General features: G+C 33.0%; 1 pseudogene; it reads left to right on the top strand.

The window, feature by feature from the left end:
- The first annotated feature begins 11,304 nt into the window (after positions 1 to 11,304).
- LOC149567380 (26S proteasome regulatory subunit S10B homolog B-like) overlaps positions 11,305 to 26,860 on the top strand; it is a 114,165-nt pseudogene continuing 98,609 nt past the window's right edge.

The following is a 26,860-nucleotide window of genomic DNA, read 5'->3' as shown; positions in this document are numbered from 1 at the left end:
GTTTTTGTATTTTATGTTTTCTTTATGAATGCAATCTAACAATGTAACTAATATGAATTCCTACTCTAATAGGGGGGTTTAGCAAAGAAAATAACAAAACTTTAAAGAAAATAACATGAAATTCAAATTCCTAATGGACATAACCTACATAAAACAACTTGTCTACGAGGTAAGATTTCAAAGAAATTGGTAGGTATCCAATGAAAGAAGGAGCAACACTTCCTTGATTCCACTAATGCAATTATCAGTGAGAAACTTAGTGATCAAATGATGTTTCACCCTTCATCAAATTGCAAGACCACGAAAAGTACACTTATGCAAGCACAATTCGATGATTTCTTCTCAAGCTAGTTACGTCAGCAAAATTCGTCAAAACCATAGCAAACACCAGAACTAACGAATCACACAATCATAAACAAAGAAATAAACCTTTGGCTCAATCACAATTTCATGAACATAAATCCAAAAAATTATGACACATTTAGGCAAGAATTACTGCACTCCAAATGCAAGCACCAAAAGCATAATTTTACTGCAAAATAATGGCGGCTCCAATTAAATATTACAATGAAGTATTTATAAGAAATCTTCTCCTTAGTGTTGAGAGTGAGAGATATATTCATGCAATAAAATTCTTTTAATTTAATAAAAAAAACTAATTATATACAAACTACCAATCTAACTGGTGCTAAGTAGGACTCCATCCATTTTTTATTCATTAATTGGATGCATGAGCCTTTACATGTCAAAACCAAAGAATTTATAAGAGGAGAAAGAATGAGAAAGATTTAATTCGAAGTGGAAGTGTCTTGAAGTGCCAAAAATGGAAGCTAATCCTTCATTGGGCATTTGTCAAAGTTAAACTGCCGTCAAAACATGTCTCTGATGCATGGAAAGCTCTTTTTTTAGAACTAGCAGTTAACTATCAGTGCAACTCTGGAAAAGCAGACTTGTAGACATGCAAACTTTCACACCTATGGAGCTATGTACCTACACACCTCAAAATGTCCAAAATCTCAAAACTTTACTAAGTGCCAAAATTGAAATTCTAGCTTTTGGGTTTTGTTCCCCTTCATCTCAAAGCTATGTTTGGTTGTTTGCCCTTGAATTTCTCAATAATCTCAGTAATTTTAGTTGCATCCAGTAAATCTAGAGCCTCATATTTATCTTTGACCTTCCATCTATAATTGTCTACCTCAATTCAAGTCTTAGCAAAATTCCTAAGTTTGGTATCCAATTCTAATAAGGCTTCTTCTATTCTGAAAGCCTGCAGGATGTCTTCGTCGTTAGTAGCTTCCTTAAAAATCTTCTTAAAACTCTCTACTACTACCTCTATAAGAAACAACTTCTCTCATTCCTCATATTCAAAAATCTCTAAATATGCATTGTTATAATGCCTCTCTACTTCCAAAATTCACTCTCGAGCTTGGTCCTTGAGCTGGTGGATCTCTGCGTGTAATGTTTCCATTACTTTATTACTATCTGGAATTTTCTCTATCCAATCATCAATCAAATCTAATTCCTCTGCTGTATAAATCTACCAAAATCCTATACCTTTTCCCCTTTATTGCTTGCAAAACTTGTAAGTCCTTACTCCAGGCCCTTACTTCATTCATAATGCTGAAGTCCTGCTTCAAAATTGCCACTATTTTATTCATATTCTCTTGTGTAGGGTGCAATAACTTCAGGTTCCCCTAGATAATCAAAATACCCTTTTCTTCAAAAATTTCCCACCACTGTTGATGGGTTTTCAAAAATGGATCCAAATGCACAGCTCCCCCTTCTCTGAGTATAGTTTTCAAGGTCTCCTTGGGGTGCTCAAGGCCCAAAGGACCAACCACTTTGGCTAAATATCCTCTTAGGATCTTATTTTTCCTTCGAAGTCTTTGGAGTTTGACCTCTTCATGTTCCATGTTCCTAAAAACTTTTTTGATCCCCATGGTTACCATCAATCTGGCTGTATCCTGTGTGGGCCTCCCAAGCATGACCTCCTTGATTTGATAATCTTGAGGATCGAGGCTTTTTGTTTCTATATCATTAGGAGGGACAACCACTTGAGCAAATAAATCTTGATCCCAAGTATTGTTGACAAATGCCAACGGTTTTTATTTATGTGATGGAGATTCAGATTTATTTAGGATCTCAGCTAACTCAAAAATATCCTCCTCATTAGCACGAAACTATGGTTTCATGTTCCTCATTATTTCTTTCTTGAGCCACCTTGGGATCTGTTCAGCTAAAGATCTACCTCTTGAGGATGAAGGAGTATGTTTGGTTACCTCCTTTCCCTTATCACTCCTCCTCAGAGTACTTTCCCTTTGTGAGGGCTCTTCTTCTATGGCCTCTATCTTTGTAGACCCTGTAGTTTGCACCTCAGTGTCTTGGGAAGCTAGTTGAGAATATTCTACCATTTTTCCCTCCTTTAACACTTCATTAGTCACCATTTTCTATGGCTCCTCCTCTTGTGAAGGTTCCTTTTGAACCTATTCTTCTGAACTTGGGGGCGAAGGAGTAATCAGGCCTTTATCTACCACTAAGACTTGTGGTACATATGGGGAGTAAGATCAGGACCTTGTGACTCTGGCGACATTTGCGTCTAGTCTTCCTGTTGGGGTTCACCTATAGGGGTATCCCTGATCTTGTCCCCAACCAATTCTATCCCCACAGGCATGAAATCAAAATTTGACATCTTAAACACATCATCGCCCTCTGTATTCTACTCATCCACCCATTGTTGTACCTTGTCTTATGAAGAAGAGACTTCCAAGGGTTCCTCTGGGGTAGATGGTGGTGTTACTATGGAACTTCTTCTCCTTTGTTGTTCTACGGCTCTAGCTAGTTAGATTCTTCCCTGTAAAGGCACATGTGCCTCCTCCTCCTCCTCATCTTCTTCTTCTTCTCCCTCAAAAAATGTTTCAGGGACAGATGGGTAAGGCACCATTCTTTTAATCACCCTTTGCCTCTTCTTCAGAAAAATCTTAATCCTTTTCTATTTCATGGAGCCAGAAGGGGATGTTGGTTCTACTTGTGGAGGATGGATAGAGACCTATTGAATTTCTCCCTCTTATGACTGGCTAGGCACAAAAGGAGGCAATTGATGGTCAACTTGGACTTGAGTAGCTCTAGTAACCTCTGACTCTTGTACATTTTCTTCCTGCTACTGGGGAGGTGCTTGCACTTGACCCTCTTTCGTATCAACCCTTTGAGGAGAGCTCCTCTTTCTCTTGCCCTTTCCTTTCCTCTCTAGAGTGTGGTAGTATCCAACTGGGCAGTCAAGTTGGTATACTGTTTCTAGCCTTATAGGAGATTGGGCCGCAAAGGTAAGAATGGTAACTTTCTTTCCTCTACCTTGCTCTGGGCAGGCTTGCAAGTGAAAAATCATGGTGTCAGGTATTGGATCAAGTTGAAAAAGTTTCTCAATCCAATCCTTTGTCATCCTGATGACATGCCTCACCTAATGATTAATATTATCACCCTCTTCCTTGTCAACCTTGGCATTCATTATGGGTCTTTCTCCAATCTTGTCCAAGTTGAACAAGGGGTCTAGTAGCTCCCCAAAATCTTACTACAGTATCTCCTCAGGAATGCTTATTTTGAGAGCCTTCTCTACCAAATACAAAGTGATCCTACAATAGTCCCTAATATAGACATCATAGTCCTTTGTTGCATTCATTTAGTGGTCCTAAATGGCCTCTTCATGGTGGAATTCTCCGCCAGCCAGACTCTCAACTTTGCCAATGTTATCACAATATGGCCTAGGAGAGTTGTACTCCTCAAGGGGATAATGTTCCCACTCCCATTCGAAATATGAAATATCTTTCTTCCACTTAACCTAGTATGGTCTTGTGACCAAGGGCCATGTCTAACATGGTCTCCATTGCCTCCTAACCCTATCATACATAGATTCAATCTATCGTGCAATCTCCAAAAAAACTAGTCTATCACAAGGATATCTAGGGAGCTTCTTCGAGTTGACAGTGGCACCAACTACCCGTAGATATGTAAATGTTTTGAACTGGATGTAGTAGGCCCAAAGAGCTATTATTTGTGCTATTGCATCATCAGATAACCTCTTTGCATAGTCTCCTTCTAAGAATCAGATGATTGTGAATATGAACGCATCATTCACAATTCTATACTCTTTACTTTTTCCTAAGAGCTTCTTCCTCACCAGATGAGGGTAGACAATCTAATGCTAGGCATTGGAATCCTACATGTTGCCCCTCTTGTACAATCCAAGATAATTTGTGGCCCTTGTCATTAGCAGATACACCATGTATGAGGTCATATAAAATTTCTTGTTGTCCTTAATCACTCCCAATTGTTCGCATAAGTTCTCACTCAATGTGGTGGCCTAGTCAAGTGGCATTCTTGCTATCTTGATTGTCTCAATGAAATTGACCATGAAAACATTAAGGTGCCCAACTGCCGATAAACCCATCACTTTTCTCAAAAGAATGATAAAGTAGCCAATATCCTCCTTCATATACCCCCTTGTCATGTCCACCTTTCCTATTATCCTCCCTAGAGGAGTCTTCTCAATGAGATAGGAAGATTGGATGATATCTATTGCCTCCTTTAGGTGTTCCCTATACCACCTTTTAGCTACCTCATAAAAGAGTTTGATGAATTGATCTACCCTAGGGAGATGGAAGACCCTATCAATGTTGTTAGGTTGGAGGTCAAGAACAACTTCTCTAGTTACACTCTTAACCACCCTTTCCTTGGGAACAAAGTGTTGTGCCAATGCCATGATGAGCTCAGATGACTGTACTGATGTTGGGTGCAAAGCTATGCTCACCAACCCTAATAAAATCAAAGTAGATACCAAGGTTGATCTCTTTATGGGTTTGTTGCATTTTCTTAGAAATTCCCCCAAGTTGATGTGTCCCAAATCAGTATCCTTTATTTCTACATGATCATCCTGAAACCTTGATTTGAATGGGATCCCTTGGAACTTGAAAACCACAGGCTTGGGTACCATTTTCTTGCCAAATGAGGATGCCATAATATTTGCATGACAAAATGAAGACTCGATTAGTTCAAAAATAAGAATGATTAGCATGGAATTAAAAAAAAACCTAAAAATTAAAAGTGCAAAAAATAGCCAATTCTCGTTTTTAACAAAACTTCTAAAAGTAAAAGGTGTGCACTTGCACACCAAATTAGGTGCATAGATGCACACCAAATTTGGTACTTGGGATTTATTTTTGCATTTTTAAAATATTTTAAGTTTTAACCCTTCTGATGAGTGGAGGTGTGCACTAGTGCACCTGTCTGGGTGCGTAAGTGCGCACCTCACTTTATGGTTTCTGTGGAGCATGGTGCATGGGAGTGCATCAAGCTAGGTGCACACTACGCATCCATTCTCATTTTTTGCACTGGGGGGTTTGTTAATGGGGGATGCACATGAGCACACCAAGTTGGGTGTGCTACCATGCACCTCACCCTTTTGTTTATGAGGAGGGTTTTTACGAAGGTTGGGGTGCACGAGAGGGCACCATATAGGGTACACACTGTGTATCTTTTTTTTGCTTGCATTTTTAAAAAGTTTTTCACCATTGCAGAGGATTGGGTTCAGGGTGCACAGGAGCGCACAAGTAGCACACCCCATTTGTTTTTCTTTGTTGTACACCTATCTGTGTGTAGAATGGGATGGGCATGGATAGACAAAGTCTGGAGTTGTGTGGGGGTGTAGAGTGAAAGTGTAGACCTAGGAGTGAAGGAGCTGCAAGGTTCTATGGGCATGTGGAGAGAGAAAATGAAAATGAAGTAAGGAAAGAAGGGGGTGGGGGGGTTTATATAACTCCCACCCACCTTCGGTGGTACACAGATGCGTGCATGTGTAGCTACGTAGGTGTACATTCACGCATCACTGAAGGTGAGTACACTTGTGCACCTTCAAAGTTGCGCAGGTGCGCAATCTATCAAAATTTATTCTTTTATTTTTATTTCTATTTTTTTGACTTTTGACTTTTCCAATTTTTTTTATTTTTTGATTTTATGATTTTATTTTTTATTTTTTGACTTTTTGACCTTTAAAATTTCTTGACTTTTGGACCTTTTCAAAAAGACATGTCCTTTTGAAAGTTTGACTCCTTACAAAGGACGCGGGACACGATTCTGGGGACCAGGTAAGACCCCATTAATCTTCCTAGATCCTAGATTAGGAACCTTAGATTCAAAAGAACTCAATAGGGGGTCTCCATTCCTAGGGAATGGGGCATGAATTGTGAAACCACAACGGACACCTCACCTATGCCAATTGGAATATAATAGAATTTGAGGTCATCAAGGCATTAGTATTGACCACATTCCAAAGGGACTAAAATGTTATCCCAGAGAATTTAGTAGGTTTCCTTACTATGAGCAGCTACAAATTATGCATTTGTTTGATGCTATGTATATTGGAAAGAATGTAACAAAGACATTGTGGAAAATATTGGATGGAAGGCATGACAAATAAAAACTTTCCAAAATTTATAGTGATATTCATGATTCCAATCATGCAATATAAAAAATCATTAAATCAAATAGCAATGGAGACCAGATTAATGCAAGTGCATGTCCTTGGTTATTGACAGAGCAACAAAGTAATGTCATAAAAGAAGTCATACAAAAAAATTGATTTCCTAGAGGATTTTTTTGTGAATATAAGCAATCTCATTAAAAAAAAAAAGTGAATTTGGCCCATGGCTGAAAATGCATGATTGGAATACCTTTATCAAGGTAAGTCATGGTCTTTTGTATTTACAATATATTTGTGAAACTACATTCAATTTTCCTTGTATTACGTTAGAAAAGAATGAAATGACCAGTTTATAATTGTTGCAGTATGTGCCACCCCTATCACTCCCAAATAACTTCGACAATAATATCAAACAAGTGATATATGATCATGGAAAATACATGAGGTAAGTAGTGATATTTGTTCAATATATCAAAAAAGTAATATATTGTAAAGTCTCATATTTATATGTTTTTGTGTCTTGAATCCCTTGTAGGTGGTTTTCAACTAAAGAAATCCATAAAGAAGATATAAAATATAGGAACAAAATAATTCTTATACTAATGTGTGAAATGCAAAAGTGCTTACCTTCAACTTTTTTCAATGCACAAGAACACTACCTCATAAACCAAGTTGAGGAGATTGAACTATGTGGATGGTTGAGAGACACTTAAATTTTTTAAAGGGTTTGGTTTGACAAAGAGCACGTCTTGAGGGTTCTATGATTGAGGGATATATGGTATACCAGATGATGGTGTAAGTTACTCAATATCTTCCTAATCTTGCAGCAAAGACCCATATAGATTGCATTTGGGATCTTGACTCATTAAAAAAATTGAAGGGGAGTACTTGGTGGGGAATGATAGATTTAGGAAAGTGAAAGGTAATAAATTATGAGATGTTATTGTAGTTAATTAATTCTTAATCTTCACAATAAATCTATTGTAAGTCATCTTTTTACTTTTTTACAGCTACTAAAGAGTGGGATGCAATACATTTGTTTATTGTAAACAATCAAAGATTGGATGATGGTATGGATTGAATGATGTCAACATTTTGGTCATAGATTAAAATGGGCATCTGTGTCTTCATTGGTTAAACAAGATCATTGTAATGGAGATCCCAATGCTACACAAAATGAATTAGATTTAGCATATGGTTTAAGAGATCTCTAGGTACTTATAAGTTTGTTAATCAACCATATGTTTTTGAACTTGTGATGCAATAATTTATACATGTTTGACATTATTGCAGATAAAGCACCACAAGTATATGTTATTCAATGGTTATAAATTTGACATCAAAGATTTAGATGACATGTAGAGGACTTGTGATTCTATGATAAGCACAATATTCCAAGTGACCAATATTTCATCTAGAAATGACTTACATCCTCAAGAATCTCAAAATTTATACTATGGCATTTTGGTTGATATTCTTGACTATGACTTTAATTCCTTCAAATTAGTTCTCTTTTTCATCAAATGGTACAAAATATGACACAATAAAAATGATCCTGATATAACTATTATTGAGGATGAGAATGGATTTCCAATGATTAATATAAGGTTTTTTGAGCCAGTTGGGGATAAACCCTATATTCTTCCAAGCCAATGTGAGCAGGTATTTTACTCAAAGATTCCACATAAATTAGGTTGGTCATTTTTTGTTAAAAATGATCCAAGAGGAAGATCGATAAAGTATAATGTGATGGAAGAAGAAGATATCGAGGAAGAGGAAGAAGTGGATCATGATCAAGAGTTAGTTGATGATGCTCCTAATGCAAATGATACCTATACTGATCATGATGATGATGATGAAGAAGACAATGATAAATGAGATAGTGGTGGTGATGATGTCGACGGCAATGATGATCATGATGATGAGATGGACAAAGAATAACATCTTGTATTATAGTTGCAGGGGATGTAGAGGTTATTCCTGATGAGGATGTTGAGGTCCAAGCCAGTGGGCTAGATGATGTGGTTGGAAAAGGTAAAGAGCACTACAATATTCTTTAAAATCTTTGAAGTCTATTTTAAAAAAAATTTAACCCTTTTATTTGTTATTGCAGAGGACCCACATTTGCAAATGACAACAAGTGCATGTCCATGGGTGAGAATAAATATTGATGACGACATGGATATGCCTCTTCAAAAATATAGGGAAGGACACAAAAAAAAAAAAAACAAATGATTCATGTGAACTTATGTAACTTATTTGATAATGACAAATGTTAATGTCTAGATGTTTTATTTATGTTCTATTAAATGTTCTTGTGAATGTTCAAATGAAACTTGTGTGTTACTGAATGTTATCATGTGATAATTCATGAATGTTACATTTTATTAATAGAATGAATAACTTTTAGATGTTAACGGGGAATTTAGCTATTGGGGGGGAGCAAATGAGCTTCCAACTTCATGTGGTTGGCCCTGATTAGTAGATAATATTAAACTATTCTCAAAACCGAGTGAACCTCAACTTTAACATGTGAATGCATTGCAACTAATTATGTGAATCTCTTGGTTTCAAGCAATTTAGAAGGATGCCATAGTCAAACTCATTGATTTATAAAGTTTAGTTGCAACGTATGAAGTATTTAAAATAATGGCTTTCTATGGGATTGCCTCCAATTATTCCTCTCTAAGATATTCTATTATTTCCATTTATCTACAATCATGTTTGATTGTGTTGTTATTTTTGCATCAACATCTTGGATCACATTCTATGATTCATCATATAAATAAGAGAAATATATTAGAAATCATGATCTAATTTAAATAACACGATTAAAGTATTTAGCTTGATTTCTTCTAAATTGCTTGCAAAATTGATGCTATTGGGATTTATCTCACTTTTGCTTACTGTTGGACAAACAAGAATTGTAAAGATTTGTTTATTTGAGAGCTTAGGAGACTCTTTCCTTCCATTTCTAAAGGAGGAGGCCTCAGAAGAAGAAGATAGTAGTGTTGAGGAGATTGAAATGTTTTCAATACATAGAAAGTTCATGCTCATAGCTTCTCATGAAACACCATTAAGGCAGAGCTTGGCAACTGATGAGGTTGCATCTAATCATTTTGCTTCAAAGGTAGAATTTTTTTCTTGTATATTTAGATTAAATGCAGCTATTTTTCTAATGGAAATAAAATTAAATGATCTTTTCCTTATTTTGATGCAGGGGAAGGTTCCTCTTATATCACAAGATGGACTCCATCAACTACATATCTTCATTTTTGTATTGGTAGTTTCTCATGTCTTGTGTTGCATTATAATTATGACACTAGGATGGGCAAAGCTATGAGTCACCGGGTTTTTCTCCTCTTATTGTTATATTTTCCATTTTCTCATTGAATGATTGCATTTGATAACTTTTGTTGTAAATTGGGAGACATGAAGAAGAATTTGAATAGTGGAAACAATGATATTAGATCAATCTAAAGTATACATTTCATGATATATTTAAATTTTTTTTTTAATGAATCTTGTCATACAAATTGACTTGATATGTTGGGGGATAGTAGACTTAATGGGAAAAACAATCTTCTAGGGTACATGAATACACCATAATTTATGTATTTGTGCATTCTTTTGTTTCACAATGTTCTGATGAGCTATTCTCATTATTTCTTTGATTGTGGTGACATGTTGAATTTTTTTAGCTTTTCCATGTAATTATTTCCATTTATTCACACTTCCAAATAACAACTAAAGTGTAATTATGTCCTGTAGATACACTTTTTTTTTTTCCATAATAGAGCAATATATAGTTCCATGCTTAATCTCTCATTTTATTTTATGTATTGCTATGTATGGGTAGTTTATCTTCCTTTGAAGGTGAAAAAGTTCATAGAAAAACATACTAACATACTAGTTTATTAGTTAATAGTTTCCTTAAATTTGTTCTTGGTTCACTATCATACATGGTTAGACTCAGAAAATTGGTCAATCACCATTAGATAGTTTTTCCTTGATTGTCATTTTTTGTCTCTATAGTCCTAACATTTATATATTTGACATGTAATCAACTACTTAAATAGTTTTGGAAAGGTGACTGGATGATATAGTATAATAAGTATGACATGTTTTAACATGGGTACAATAAGAAAAGTAATCGAGGTCCACTAGATAGTTTTTTCTTGATTGCTTGATATCAATATCACACATTCAGTATCCATGATATTTACATATTTGACATGCAATTAAATGCACAAATATTGTTGGAAAGGTGACTGATTGATATAATATTATAAAAATGACATGTTTTGGCATGGCTACAGTTGGAAAATTAATCAAGAACCATTAGATGATTTTTTCTTTATTACTTTGCATCAATATCATACATTCTTCTATATGATATTTACATGTTTAACATGCAATCAAATGCATAAATGTAGTTTGAAAGGTGACGAAAATATATAATTTTAAAAATATGCTCATACTTATTTTCTAGGTTCCTTATCCCCCATTTGGATGCATCCTCATCTCTTGCTCCTATCCTTGATCCTTGTTATTTCCATTTTGAAATATTGTTCCCATAATTTTTAGGGTTCTTCAAAAAATCCCCTTCAAACATTCTTACATTTCTCAGATTTTCCCAATAGGGGAATGTGGATGTGGTAGGATCATACTTTATTTCACTATTGTTCTAATATATGTATCACCTATGAATCTATGATTCTATCTCCAATGGATGTTTGATTTTAAAAATAATAATATTTAACTATTCATGCTTGTACTATTGAAGTAAATTAGTTTTTCTAATTTTGGGATTATGAATTTTTCTTTGTACTATAATTGTGAAAGCTAGTAGTGGGCCAAGATATGTTGTTGGGTGTCGGAATAAGGTAGATAAAGATAAACTCATTGCAAGTACATGTGTTGTTCTTGACATGAAAACACTTACAATAATGAGGGCTATTCCTTGTGAGGTACCTAGCATTAGAATCTCACATCGACAAGATGTTAATAAGCACAAATTATATCATAATATTTGAAGGAATTTTTTGGAAAAAGGCTAATCATTTTGTTTGTGTATATTAGATGCAGGTGGACCTTGTTTTTTATAATATGCTACATGAGGATCCTAGCAATGTGAGCTACTCAGTAGTACCAGGGTTAGTAAATCAAATTAGGGAGCTGAGAGAATCTACTGAACTTACTTTTATGAATCTTGAACTCTTTCTTAGGGTTGGAATCAAACCTCCTAAGGTAAAATTTGTGTGTGGGGTGCAAATTAATCATGGTAATTACTTGTTTATGTAAATTTCAACTTGCATGTTTAATTTCTTCTTGTTCGAATTGTTTCATAGAGGTTGATTATTTTTTCTCCAATTTTAGGGAGTACTTCTATATGGCCCTTCGGAATGGGAACTACACTATTAGCAAGAGCTATTTCTAGTAACATTGATGCCATTTTCCTTAAGGTTGTAGCTTAACTTTTTTGATATTCATATTACTTTTATGCAATCCAACTTTCTTATTTCTTGTACCTAAGGTTTGATTTATGCCTTCTTTTGGTAATACTATTTTTCAAGTGGTTTCAAGTGTTATAATAGATAGTTATACTGGCGAAAGTGCAAGGTTGATGAGGGAAATGTTTGGTTATGCACGACATCAACAGGTATGACTTCTTATTCATTTAAACATCAAAAGACTAATTTTTGGTATTTGTTAATATAATTAAAAATGCTAATATTTTGTTTATATATAATAATAGTTTTTTTAAAATTTCAAAACATTGTTTATGTTGAATTATTAGCTCATCACATCTAAGAATTTGAAGGTATTGACACTTAAAAGTATTTCTCTATATGCTTGAAACCTTATTCCTCTTAGTAATTGCATTGCAATCTACTAATAAGTATTCTGAATAATATAAATGAAATGATTAATGTTATAGTGGGGCTTTTTTGCAACCATGCCTTATATTTATGGATGAAATTGATGCAATTGGTGAATGCCATTTTAGTGAAGGAACAAGTGTTGATCGAGAAAATCAAAGAGCTTTAATGGAATTTCTTAACCAACTAGATGGTTTTGATCAGTTAGGAAAGGTATTGTGTTTTAAGGTGCTCAAGCTATTGTAATTGTCAATCAACTACATTAAATAAGAAACTATGTTATGTAGCTTATTTAAGATTCTTCAAGGTAGTGTGTTTTTCATTATGACATGAAAATCTTGTTAACTTCTAACATTAAATGTAGGTAAAAATGATCATGACAACAAATCATCCTGATGTTCTAGACCCAACCCTACTTAGACTTGGTTGTTTGGATAGAAAGATTGAGATTCCACTTCCAAATGAATAAGCAAGAACAAAAGTATTGAAAATACATGCTGCAAGGATTACAAAACATAGAGACATAGATTATGAAGTTGTTGTAAACCTTTCTGAGGTCTTGTTCTGCTTCTTTAATAATTTGAAATTTATCCAAAATATTGATTTTTTATCCTATACTATACTGGTATGTGCTGGAGTTGGTAATTATTGTTTGATTAATTACTGTATAGCTGAGATTATTTCAACTTTTATCGAGGCTTCAATGGAGAAAATCTTCGTAACATTTGTACAAAAGTTGGTATGACAACCATCCATGTGAAGCGTGACTATGTAATCTAAGAAGATTTTATGAAGGTGAATTTTTTTTCTATTTCTGTTTAGAATTTTATAAAATTGGAGTTGCTTGTGTTCTCTGGCCTATAACTTATACTTATCTTTGTCATTCAAGTTGTTCATGAGTTGAATGAAGTAAAGAAATTGGAGTCAAGTTGTTCAAGAGTTGATCTATGTATTAAATATATGTTGTTTAGTTAAAAACAAACATACAAAAGTTATGTTTGGCATTATTTGAGAAATCTTGTATGTTCAAGTGGTAGACAATGTGATCCAAATGATGTGATCATTGCACCAGTGTGGTCCTTATTTTGCTTAATACTTAAGTTACAATTTTCTTTTTAAAATTTCTATGTATAATGTTGTTAGGCATTGTTTTAATCTCCAATATGATCCATATTGTTTCAATGACTGCAAACATGCTTTAAAAGATATTAAAATATTGATTCAAGGTTTGTCCTTTAGCACATAGATCAGAACAATATTTACGGTGTGTTTAGATGCCTACACTTCTAGAGTTCTTTTCCATGGAAGGAACTAACAATAGAATACCAGAAATACCAAATTTTTTCGACAATGCAATGAGCCATCGCAATTACAACGTCTTTCTTGATGGGAAGTAGTCACTCTCACACCATTGTTGTCACAAATTATCACACTTGTGATGGTAACATCCACCGGATGGATGTCACTCTAACAATATTGTCGTTGCATGTTGTCACCGTTGCGATGTCCAATCTGATGGATGCCCATTGAGCCTACAACAACTCCATGGCAAGTGCAACAAAAGATTGAAAATATCAACCATCATAATTGCTACAATCAACTGTCCAAATTACAATGATGTAAAGAGATACTCTTCACCTTTATTTTTTCCAAATTATGATGACATAGGCATCCCAATTGTGAAAAACTAGCTTGTCATCACAATTTGTGACAAAAAAGTCTGAAGCCTATCTAACAAGGCTAATTCGTGCTGGTGTCACTTGGGCAATGAGAGGTTGTCACAATTTTGACGACCTACTATCACAATTTGATCCCAAATGTAGTAATGCTTATTAACTTTGTTTATTTTTAGTTTATCATTGTAGCATCTCTCTTATTTGTATTTCTATTTTTTATGATAAAGAGCTATTTGCCTTGATCTTTTCCTTCAAGAATATTATTGCAAGAAGAGGGAGATTGAGATTTGAAGGAATCCTTGTATTTCATTAGAGGCAACATTGAAAGAGAGGAAGTAGATAGAGGATGCGATTTTGTAACACCCTGCCAAGGGATCCAAAAGAAACAACCTAAAGTTTTACTAAGTTTTGCCAACATTTTTTTTTGAAACAAGAAAGAAAGGTATAACATACACATAAACACATAGTAACAGAAGCAATAACATACAATCAACTAAAGTATACATAACAGGTTACTTTCCTTAAGGATTTCATGACATTGAATCACGTATAAATTTAATTAAAGATAAGTCTATCAACTACCACATCCACATGAAAGAATAATAGAAAGTCCAAAGTCCATAATATACATTTTTTCTAAATGCCACTTTGCAAATCAATTCGGAATGCTCAATCATCTACTGTACATGTCACATGGTATGAAAGGCTAAAAGAATATCCATATGAAGAAATATAAATACAACATCCTCCTTGCATCCATGATACAAGTACAATAAAATAAATGAAACCATCCACCATGCATGATACATCCATCCATCATAAAAGATATAAACATCGAACATGAAATACAACTATCCATCATAAAACACAACTAAGTGCGTGGTTCCTCCCAACCATCAATAGCATCATAAGACCATCATGGGCCCTAGCCATCCCCCATGCATAATATCCCAAGCCACTAATCAGATCATATGTACCATCGTAATAGGGACGTCACTACTAAAACATGCTAGAATAAAATATAAGATGATCCTACAAAGTAGATAACATCACCTATCACATGCTAATCATCAATATAAGGAAATGTGTCAGTAATAACATCATCTAAACATGATAAAAAAGCATCCCAAGAAGCTCCAGCCACGGTGGCTACAGATGAATCTCAATGGTAAGAGTAAAAAGCACTACCACCCGACTATGTGGAACCTAAATGGCCCACTCCCATTGTGCTAAGGAGATAGTCTCAAGTCTGAAACATGATATCAAATCACATATCCCAAGTACTCTCTAAGTCCAGGAAATCCTAAAAGTATACTAACTCAAAGGTTCTAAAATAGATCGACATCTAGACCCCAGAGGCACACAAAGACATGTAGGAAACCTACTATGTAAGCAGGCAAGTGTCATCGCATGAATCATGCTTGGAGTTACTTGAGCAATCCCTTAGGACTCTCAAGTCCCTAGTGATCCCACTACAGCCACTAGTATCCTCTCGTATTGACAAGGCATACTACAGAATGCAAGGTCACAACCAAGCATTCTCTCTATTCCCACCCTAGTCTATACTAGCACTTGAGGCATGGGTGAGAACATACAAGACTCTTATTAGGTTCATTTTACTCTCATTTAGTGTAATGTTTTCACTTATTAAAACAACTTGCAATGGGTTACCCCCAAGACCACTTAGGGCCCCCGACCCCTTTTTCAAGCCACTTCCTGACACTACAAGTAGATAACCTACCCTAGGCTCATAAAATCACAAATCTAAGAATCATATAAATATCACCTCAGTCATACACAGGTGATTGGAAAGCATCAAAAGATAATCCACAATAATCACATCAGTTCTCTACGAGCAACTAGAAAGCATCCCAAGATAAATCACAATATCCATCGGTTATCAATGAACAACTGAAAAGTATCCCAATAATATTGATCAACGACTCAAAATGGTTAAGTCAAACATGTTATAGCATGACATCACCAAGATCAAAGCACCACTTCAGTCCCATCAAGGCGATTGGAAAGTAATCCAAATATAACTGATCGAGAACTCATAAATGGTTAAGTCAAATATCTCATAAACATACACCTCAATTTCATACAAGAAGACTGGAAAGCAATAACAAACAGTAAAATACAAACTCATCGTAGAGCATATCATCACATTACCATGGTTGAGTAAAAATAATCAAGATCAAGATCAAAACATCATAACATCACAATCACATAACCCCAAGCCTCTAGTAACAACGTAAGACTGGTAAAAGCTAAATCAACCCCCAACACCCCAAAGTATAAACAATACATAGAAAACATTAGAGTCTCACAGTTGGGTTTGAATGATAATATATTTTTGAATTAATTTAAGGTTTTCCATTACCAATTGAACATATGTTTTAAATAGATAAAATCCATAATTGACCCTTACAAATTACCCATTCTTGTTTTTAAGTAATTCACATAGTTACCCCTATCTAATTTAGGTCAATTTTCCCAAAATAATCAAGGAGTAATAATTTATTTAAATTAATAAAATAATACTCGCTAATTTTCAAAGAAATAATCTATGACTTTATTAAAATCAGTATTAAATAAATTTAATACTTATTCAAACATCTTTCATTATTAATTAATTCTAATTAAATAATGTTTAACTAAATTAATTAATAGTTTCTTGTCCTAAAAGATCCATAATATTAGTTAATACTTTATTTAATTAATTAATATTAATACAAATACTTATTAATTAATTAAAAACAATAATAAATATTAACAAAATTTATTAATTAAATTCATTAATTAATATTTAACTAAATTTAAATATAATTAAAATATATTAATAAATTAATTAATAATAATAAAAAGTATTGATAATTTTTTTTATTAAATAACATAATAATTTTTTTTTAACAAACTTAAAACAAAATATAACGGCAAGCTTAAGCCGTCGGCCCCCTTTTTAAGGGATGGTCGACTGCTGTCGTAGGCCTGCAACGACAGCGCCTGTGTCAGAAGGTCTTGCATCTACAGAGCTTGCGTCAGCGGCTGCCATTGGGAGATGGGGGTGGTGGCCCCGCCTCCCCCCCCCCCCCAAAATTTGATTTTTTTAATATTTATTTATTTTTAAATTTTTTGATTAAAAAATTTAATTTAATTTAATTTTTTTGATAAAACTAACCCCGTTCTTCCCATACTACAATATTTTTAATTTTTAATTTTTTGGTAATATTTACAAATTTAGTCTAATAGGAAAAATATGTTTAACCATTCAAATTTCTAATATAAAATTTTCTTTTTATGTCAAACCCTTCCTGAATAAAAATTCTAAATTCTTTAATCTAGAAAACGAGGGTTTCTGATTACTTTTCTAATCTCCACGTATGCAGAAGATATTGGGAAGCATTTAATAATTTACAATATTAAAATGTTTAAGGGTTCATCACAGAGAATTCAGATTTACATTTCATAGGCACGAAGAAAATAAGAAAGAGAAATTGCGTAATTAAATTGTGCGAATATTCACAAGCATCTACCTGGACACTGATGTTAATCGCTACACCCCAAGAAGATTGAAGAGAAATCCCTCCTCACAGAACGTTCTCTTTTCCAGAAAAATTCCTTCCTCTTAGAAAATTCGCTCCCAAAATTTGTGTCCCTCAAAATGAACCTTCAATTGGTGATAAGAACTTTTCTCCTCAAATTGGGGCACTAATTGTGCATTCACTTGAGAGAACTCTTCGTTCACTAGACTTCAACTCTGATTAAACTTTTATTTATCTTTTCCATGCACGTTAATTGCATTATTAAATTACTTAATTTACTTTTTATTTGACTTTTCTTTTCAATTAATTAATTAAATTTTATTCATGCACACTTTATGCAATTAAAATATCTTTATTAAATTCACTTGTTTTATCTTTTTAATTAATTTCTTATATTTTAATCTCATGCATACATCATGCAAACTTATTTTTTTTCATAATTTAATATCTTTTCCCACTTTTAATTTATTTTCAAAACTTAATCGATGAAATATTTACTAACTTAAATAATAATATTATTTAGCATTTATTTAAAAATGAACTCTAAATATATTATTATTAAATTAAATTAATATTATCACATTCTAAAATTATCCTTATAACTTTTATCTTCAAATTTAATTCTTTTTTATTTAATTAATTTTCCAATTAATTAAATATAATTAAATATTAAAATGTCATAATAATTTTTCATTAAATTAAATCATTAATTTAATCTTTTAATTAGACTTAATTAATAGAAAATTCACTAAAGACTCATAAAATAAAATATGAAAATCCATCATAACAAAACACATACAAAATCAAACTAAAGGGTTATAGTCATGAATTAATGTCATTCAATGCATTCGAACGATACTCAACTCAAATACTTGTCCTAATTTTCAATTAGGACAAATGGCTTAAAGGTTTAGGATTTGGACTTGATAATTTATCTCTCCTCTCTTACCATTGAGATAATGCGATAGGGTACGCTCATCCTAGCAATTCAAGGAAGTTGATACCTGGTACCTACAACCTGCATAAAATCGATGCATGTACAGATACAATAATCTAAGCTAAAAAGGCAATGGTAGGAAGTGGTGCATCGTGTAGATCTTGACTAGCAGGTGACTATGACTCCCTTCCTTAACCACATCAAAAATGCCATACATAAAGAAAACAAACACACACACCATACACATGTAGTATGGGGTAAGTATCCATAAAAAAACACATAATAATCCATCTAACTAATCATCATCAATAATTGAAAACACTATATAATCATCATACATACATGAAATATAGAGTACCAAGTAATCTCATCATATAATCAACTGAATGTAAAACAATATCTGATAATCTCAAAACTATAATACTATTAATCAAGCATAAAATTGGCCTAAAAGAGTTCGACAATGATAGCAGAAATGCGAACTAGGGGCATGCACTACAGATTCATTCAACCTTTGATGGTCTCATTCTTATTGGTTTAGAGGGAGTAAACCATGTTGAGATGGATCTTGTAGTGATCAATAAATTGTAACAGTCAAGAGGACTATGATTCATGAATATACCTTGTGACTATGTGATTTTAATGGGCCTACCCCTTGTGTACATCATGAGGAAGTAATGACTTTCACATGATCATCTCTTGTATTTAGAGAAGTTGTTCTAAAGTGATGATCTCACAATAACTTTATTTTCTATTATGATGGATATCTTATGATATCTATGCAGATCATGATAGATTCTACCTTGTATGGTGGATGTTTGTATGGTACGCATAATGAGAATGTGTGTGCACATAACTTATAAACAATTTTTTGGTAAATGGTGAATATCATATGTTGATATCCTATAGACCATTACCTTATTGAGTATATAGTGAGTATCAAGAGTTGATATTGTGGAGACCATTACTTAGAGTATATGGTGAATATCAAATATTTTGGGAGGCCAATTGATTTTGATATCAGATGTGATATCACACATTTGAGTATTGGTGAATATCATGTATTCTAGGAGACCAATACTTTTGATATCAAATGTGATATTAAAATGATGGATATCTTTTGATCAAAGAGGTCCTTAAACTTGTCATTCCTAATATTACCAATGGTGTAATATATGTCTTGTGTTTATCCTCCCTAGCTAAGAGGAAGTGTTTATGTGTGACAGCTTCAATTGACTAAATTGTATGTTATGCATTTTGAGTAAGTGTTGTACTTAAATAATGAGAATATGCATCTTGTGAGACTTACAACTGAGTGCCAAAATGTCATTAAATTTACTATCTTCAAGTTGTCTATATAGATACATATTGGGTATGAGGCAAGCATGCATTTTGTGAGACTAACAACTAAGAACTTCGATGTCATCATGTTGATTATCTTTGGGTTTTTTTGTATAAATGAATACTAGGTATTATAATAATTAAGAGCTTAGATGACAATTGTTGATCATCTTTGGGTTATTCAAAATACTGATCATCCTTTACCTTTGATTATCAAAAAGTATTTATCCTTCTTGACTAAGAGGGAGTGTTAAAGTTTTAGTCAATTTGGATGTATTCATCTTTTATGTGGGTTCATCATAGAGGAGATATAAGTTTATTGTTATGTATATGTATGTATGTATGTATGTATGTATGTGTATATATATAACTATGATTAAAGCTTATATTATATTAATCATCTAATTAATGAATAGACATGCCCCACGAAGGGACTTTTCTCTTTATTGATTATTCTCTTTATATATATATAAGAGGTTGTTGTCATTTGGAAAACACATACCAAACATAATGGCAATGCTTAGTACACTTCCAACAATCTTGGAAAATTTACATTTTAGTTTCTATATGGGATCAATGCTAAGTTTCCTATAACTTTAGAGCTTCCCTCTCTCAAGTTTGTGCAGTCATCTAAAGATGAAACTTATTCAAGCTCATTGGACAACAAGATCATGTTTCTTCAACAATTGGAGGAACAAAAAGAAGTAGTGGATTGACTTTCTACTCATCAACAACAAGTCAAGGTTCTCTTTGATAAGAAAGCCAAACATAGAGAATTCCAAGTTGGGGATCCTATCCTTCTCTTGGATAAAAGAAGAGAACCAAAAGGAATGCACAACAAATTTGACTCTCTTTCGCAAGGCCCTTTTAGAATTCACCTAGTTGTAGGTGAAAACAATTTCTTGCCTGTATACCATGATGGAAACCCAATGTCCCTGCCATCTAGTAGACAACATCTGAAACATTACTTCTAGTGATTATCATATAAGTACACCTTGTACATTTTTTTTACATTTTTTTGGTTGTAGGATTTTTTATTTTAGTTTTTTTTTGTTAGTCGTTTGACTCTACAACCCAATGGAGTGGATAAAGCCACTTAGAGAACTAAATTCCATGCCACTCTTTGTTTCCAAGAACAAAAAAATGATGTTTCTCAGATAGATCCAATTTTTGTCCTACATTTAGTCATAAAAAATGTAGGTAACAATATAAAATTGTCTAATAGAGTTTCATGTTCCTCTGAGATAATTCATAATTTAACTAGCCAAGATTGATCAAACAATCATTCCTAATTAATTTAATGAATCCTTTTACTGAAGCCTATCGTCAAGTCTTTTTTATTTTTTTAATGTGTTAACCTATACTTGATTTTTGAAGCCTTCAAATCCCCTTTGTCATGCCCAAAAATTAGGGCAAAAAGCATAATAACAATCTTTTTTTTTTTTAAAGGTAATAACAACTAAGTTAACACATAAAAATGTAACCCATTATTGAGCACTTTGCAAAAGAGTAATAACATGGTACAATTAGTTTTTCAGGTTACAAGATCTAGGTACATAGTTTGAATTTTATTTACATTGCATGAGAATGCAGAGTCATTATTCCATTCTACTGCATGGGTTCAAAACCCTAGGTTCTTGTGCTACAAGAATGCCTAGGTCAGGTTGAATGAATTAGTTGACTAACTTTAGTTTCATGTTTAATAAAGTGTGGCATACTATTTGAGAAACATTTGATTAGTAATACTAGTTACATTAGTTTGGTGTGATACCTTCATACTTAAGTCATTTTACAGATAAACCTATAGGTGTTCGGAGCTACATTTAGGATGGCCTAGAAACACCTTAACACTTTGTCCCAATTATAACCTAACCATTTAGAACTAAATCAAACATTTAAACATTCATTAATAAATTGATTTCAACATACATGTTACCTTACCATGAAATCATAAACCACTATCACTTAAGAACTACAACCCTTTAATACATTACTAATCTACCCTTGCATGCTATTGCATTCACTTTGTTTCTATCACCAAATTCTATTCTTATTATAAGATATTAAAATATTAATTATCCACATGATAACAATTACTAACTAAAACATAACATTACTTGCCTAAGCAACTAACATTGTCACTGTAAATTTAGAATATCTAAATTCAAATTTACCTTTATACTAAAGCTTATTTACAATTACTAACCAAAATTACTAATTAACAAATTTGATTTAATTCAAAACTAACTAACTATATTAATAATTACTAAATATATGCTACTAACAAATCTAAATTTTCCTAATCATACATTATCCTAACCTGCCCCACACCCTTTTCTAATACCTAACACCTACACCACATGACCCTACCCCTTGCCCCCTACTTTTTCACAAGGCTTGGGTGGTTCTCTAAGTGTAGGTACATGGTCCCCCACACCTTCCACATGTTTCCCAAGGGCTGTAAGGCCTTATCCCCACTTAGTACACATGGAAGCATTTCTAGGGCATGTGGATGCAATAAAAAGGTAAAGGAAAAGGGTTGGAGAAGTTTTAAGCAATCACATCACATCACTTTCCAAGTCAATGCCCAAGTCATCAAAGAGGAGGGTGATGTGAGCATCTTTGAATGCATGTTTTGAGGGAAAAAGTTATGTGGTGGTATTTTAGGAGATAAGAGAATTGATGTGTAGTTATTTCTTTTTCAAACCTTGTTGATTTGTGTCCTCTCCAAAACTAAAACATGTGTACCTTCCTTGGAGTATGGGGTGGGGTGAGTGTACATGACCCCAACATGTTTAAACATGTGCACAAGGAGGATGGGCAGCCCAATGAAAAGGGCTCCCCTTAAAGTATTTAAGACGAGTATTAAAGTTGCTCCCCTTCTTTTTAAGAAAGGTTTTAGTGTATGTTTTTTTTGTATTTATTATTATTTTTTATATGTTGTGTAGGGAAAAGTGAGGGAATCAAAGGAATATTATTTGTTACCAAAATTTGGAATTAAAATATTTCCCATGTATTTGACAACATCTTGTAGGTGCTCTTTTTATCCATTTTTCTTTTAATGACTTTTTTTTAGGACTTTAGAAAAATGGTTTAGTGGGTATTTGATCCAACTTTCTTTAGTGATATTAGAGATAATTTTAATGTGTTTAGGATTATATTATTGGGGTGATAATCATGTGTCCATTCAAATTCAAATTTATATTGATTATTCCATTATGCATATTTAACAAATTTAGATTGCAACTATAAAACTATATCAATTGAACATCAAATTTCATTTTTTTATAACATAGGTAAATCTATCCATAATATAATTTTAATTACTTCACAAAAATACTTATATATAATATAATCAATCAACTTGTATTCAAAATTTAAATCCAGAGTTACAAGAGGTTGAATTGTGAAACAACTAGATTTCTGCATTTAAGCTATTCCAAGCAATTACAAGTGATTTGCAATGAAATCCATTTTACATCTTCTCATTATATCATCACATTTATAGTAAGGATCATAATTCTTCTTATTACAACAACATCTACATAATGAAATATGATTCCAGATGGTCTCAATAGAGATACAAGTTCCCTTTTTTATAACAAGATTGCAAGATACAATGAAAGGTCATCATAAGGAGAAGTCTCCAACAAATGACTCAAGGAACACTACCAAGGATTTAAAACTGGTTGCTCCATCACAAGAACCTATCCAAGAAATCTACAAAATACATAGAACAACCATGGAGAGCTCACCTCCCATCCTAGGCCTCGAAAGGCCACCCACTAAACTGGGAGAAATTGTAACCAACCAGGTGACAACCAAATCAAATCTCACATCATGAAACACAACATAAGAACACCCTTCCAAGGCTTGCATAATTAGGTTCACATAAAACCCATAACATAGGGATGAAGGTGGACTACCAAGTAGGAGACTGCTCAATGTAAAAACATACAATATACATGCCCTTTTGAGGCTAGAAATTCACATAAAATTTCATACTTTCTCCTCCTTATCCCCTCCAAAGTAAGATCAGCTTCATTGGCATGCACGGGCCCATACACCTTTACTTTCTTCCCTCTCCTCATCATGAAAAGAGACTCTACATAATCTTTGTGTCCAACTAACCCCTTCCCCCATACATGGCCACTTCTGTCCTATCCGAGGGTGAGTAATGCCAACACTCCCTTCACAATTTTCCCAAAAAAAAAAAGGAAAATAAAATGAAAAGGAAGCAAGTAAAAACCCACAATACCCATCCCTCACATGATAACAACACAAACAAAAATCCAAACATACAAGAGATTTACACACACACTTATGCAATGAACAAAATGAACATATCCATGGCAATGGAGAAACCTACAATCACAAAGGTTATGGCAAGGTTGAGTTTTGAGATGAGCTTAATCCTTTCATCCTTCCAATTCCAAAGCTTGACTTCTCTAAAAATAAAGAGTGGGTGAACACCCTCCAACTCTTCAAAGGGCCTCTAAATAACCTCTAAACTCACCCACCCATAATAGCAATAACTCCAATCTTGACTCTAAGCCTCCTTTGGTCTCCCCACTTGCCCATATCATAAATGAAACCTCTTAGCAAGAGTGTAAACTTGGGTAACCACATGGAGATGATCCATTTTCACAACAAAGGAAAATTGGGATATTTTAGGGGTCATAAATGTTGCTAGGAAGTTCTAGAAGGCTGGAAAAGGTTCATAACACATACCCCTATCACTTGGGCACTTGGATTATATTAAATTTGGCTTCTAGGATCAATTCCTAACCTATACAAGTGGCTTGAAATATCTAATCTCCAAAATCTTTAGGACGTAGCCTTTCCATTAGACCCTAATCAAGGGATATTAATTTAGGTTACTAACTAAATCAGTCTTAGGTTAACGGGTTACATTGACATGTCAAAAAACATGTGCATATCATGAGTGTCAAGTGACACCATAAGATTTACTTTTACATAACATTTGACATGTCACAAAATGCATAACGATACACATACATTCATATTACGATACAAATTAAACACTTGACAATGAGGTTCAAATCACTTAATTGGATTGAACCTTGGTCTTATAGTTTGCACAGAGGGTCATTTACTATTTCTCTGATTAATTCTATGGCTTTTTTCTTGTACATTCAATGTGAATATTAGTAGTTCGATAAAATCACACACACACACACAAACCAAATTACATAATCAAATTGATCAAAACATTATAACTTTCACTTAAATAAACTTTTCCCATTTATGCACATAGATTAAAATCACTAATCTCATAATTGAATCATCATAACATAATCATTAATTCAAATTAAAATACTAAAATAATCATCATAATGCACGTGTACACCTAAAACATCATAAACATCATTAATAAAGCATACTAAACTATCTAAATGCATATAATCTAATATCAAGGTACCATAATTAACATCATCTAAGTTCATAACCATCTATCACCTAGTTATGCAGGTGTCAATATTTATGATTTAGACCATAATTTCAAGTAACCAAATAACTTGTTCCAATACAAAAGTATAACCTCTTGTACACGATACCCTAACAACCTTAACACATCATAATGTAATTATAATATTTAAAATCAAGCTACTTAAGAGAACTTCTAGTGAGTTGATAATATTTGTCTTTGAATTTCCAATGATTCATAAGAGGGTAAGTATTAAGTTATATAATTGCAACAATCATAAAATAATTATACGTAAGATAGTTAGAGTTTATCATAATATTCTCTACTATTTTCTAGCAAGAAAAATATCATTTCCCTTACCATTTCCTTGTCATGTTCATACATCTATTTAAATCTCCTATAAAGGGTTTAACAAGAAATTCATATTTAAATAAATACATATGAGGAGGGTCTTACACCATTTTTGTATTTTGAAGTATTTATTTAGATTGTTTTAATCTTTTGTTTTCCTTCAATCTCTGGCTTTCAATTTTGCCTTTGATTAAATATCTCTTGGGGCTTAATTGAAGTTATTAGTCACAAGATATCAAGGTTTTATTGTCTAAAAAGTGGGTTCTTCAAGTCCAATTGCATATTTAAATATCGATGTTATATTCTAATGTTGAGTTGCACTTTTTGAAAAAATATAACTTAAAATGACATTATATTATGTTTTTAAGTTACTTTATCACTTAAGTGATTAGATTGACTATAGTGCATTTTATGCTATAATTTGATGTTGAGTTACTTTTTTATTTTTCTTTTAAGTGACTCTATTCACTTTATACTCTAATTTAATGTTGAGATATACTTTAATGCTCTATTTTAAAATATTTGAGTGATTGTGTACTTTTTGAATATATTTAGACATAATATGTAAACTATATAGTGTAGACATTGTATTTGACCCTTTAAGTGATATTTTCTCAATAGTCAATTAAACATATGCTAAATAGAAAACTTAAGTGATGCAACTCTATTACATTTTAATTTATGAAAATAGAACACAAGTGCATATAGAAAACTAAATTTTGGCTAGATATGTAAATGCATTGCATATTTAAAACTTGTGTTTGCATCTAGAGAGTGTGATTTCCTTCTAAGAGCAAATACAAGACATGTAATCCCCTATTAAGACCCTAATTTTGCACTACATGCATGTTTGTTGACTTTTTAAAACTTTCAATAGTATTTGGAGAGTGTGATCAATAACTAGACATCCAAATGCTCTCCAAGTCCACATTTTCCCTCTACAACTTCAAAAATGCCAAAATTCATGTGTTTTATTTGCATAGTTAAAACATGCAAATGCACTTGGAGAGTGCAATTTGCCTCTTGCACCAAAAAATTTGACATGTTATTTCATCTAGAGAGTTAATTCTTGCTCTTCAAGTGAAAACATTTTGACTTGTTTCATTTTAAAATATGCAAATGAATCCCAAGACCCCAATTGACATGTAAACCATGTGTTTTAGCCAAAAAAATATCACATGCAAATGCACTTGGAGAGTGCAATTTAGGT

The sequence above is a fragment of the Cupressus sempervirens genome, chromosome 3, assembly GCF_028749045.1.
Source record: "Cupressus sempervirens isolate cs-2001-9-10 chromosome 3, ASM2874904v1, whole genome shotgun sequence".
In the NCBI taxonomy this organism is placed as follows: domain Eukaryota; kingdom Viridiplantae; phylum Streptophyta; class Pinopsida; order Cupressales; family Cupressaceae; genus Cupressus; species Cupressus sempervirens.
This window is presented reverse-complemented; position numbering and strand designations above follow the sequence as displayed.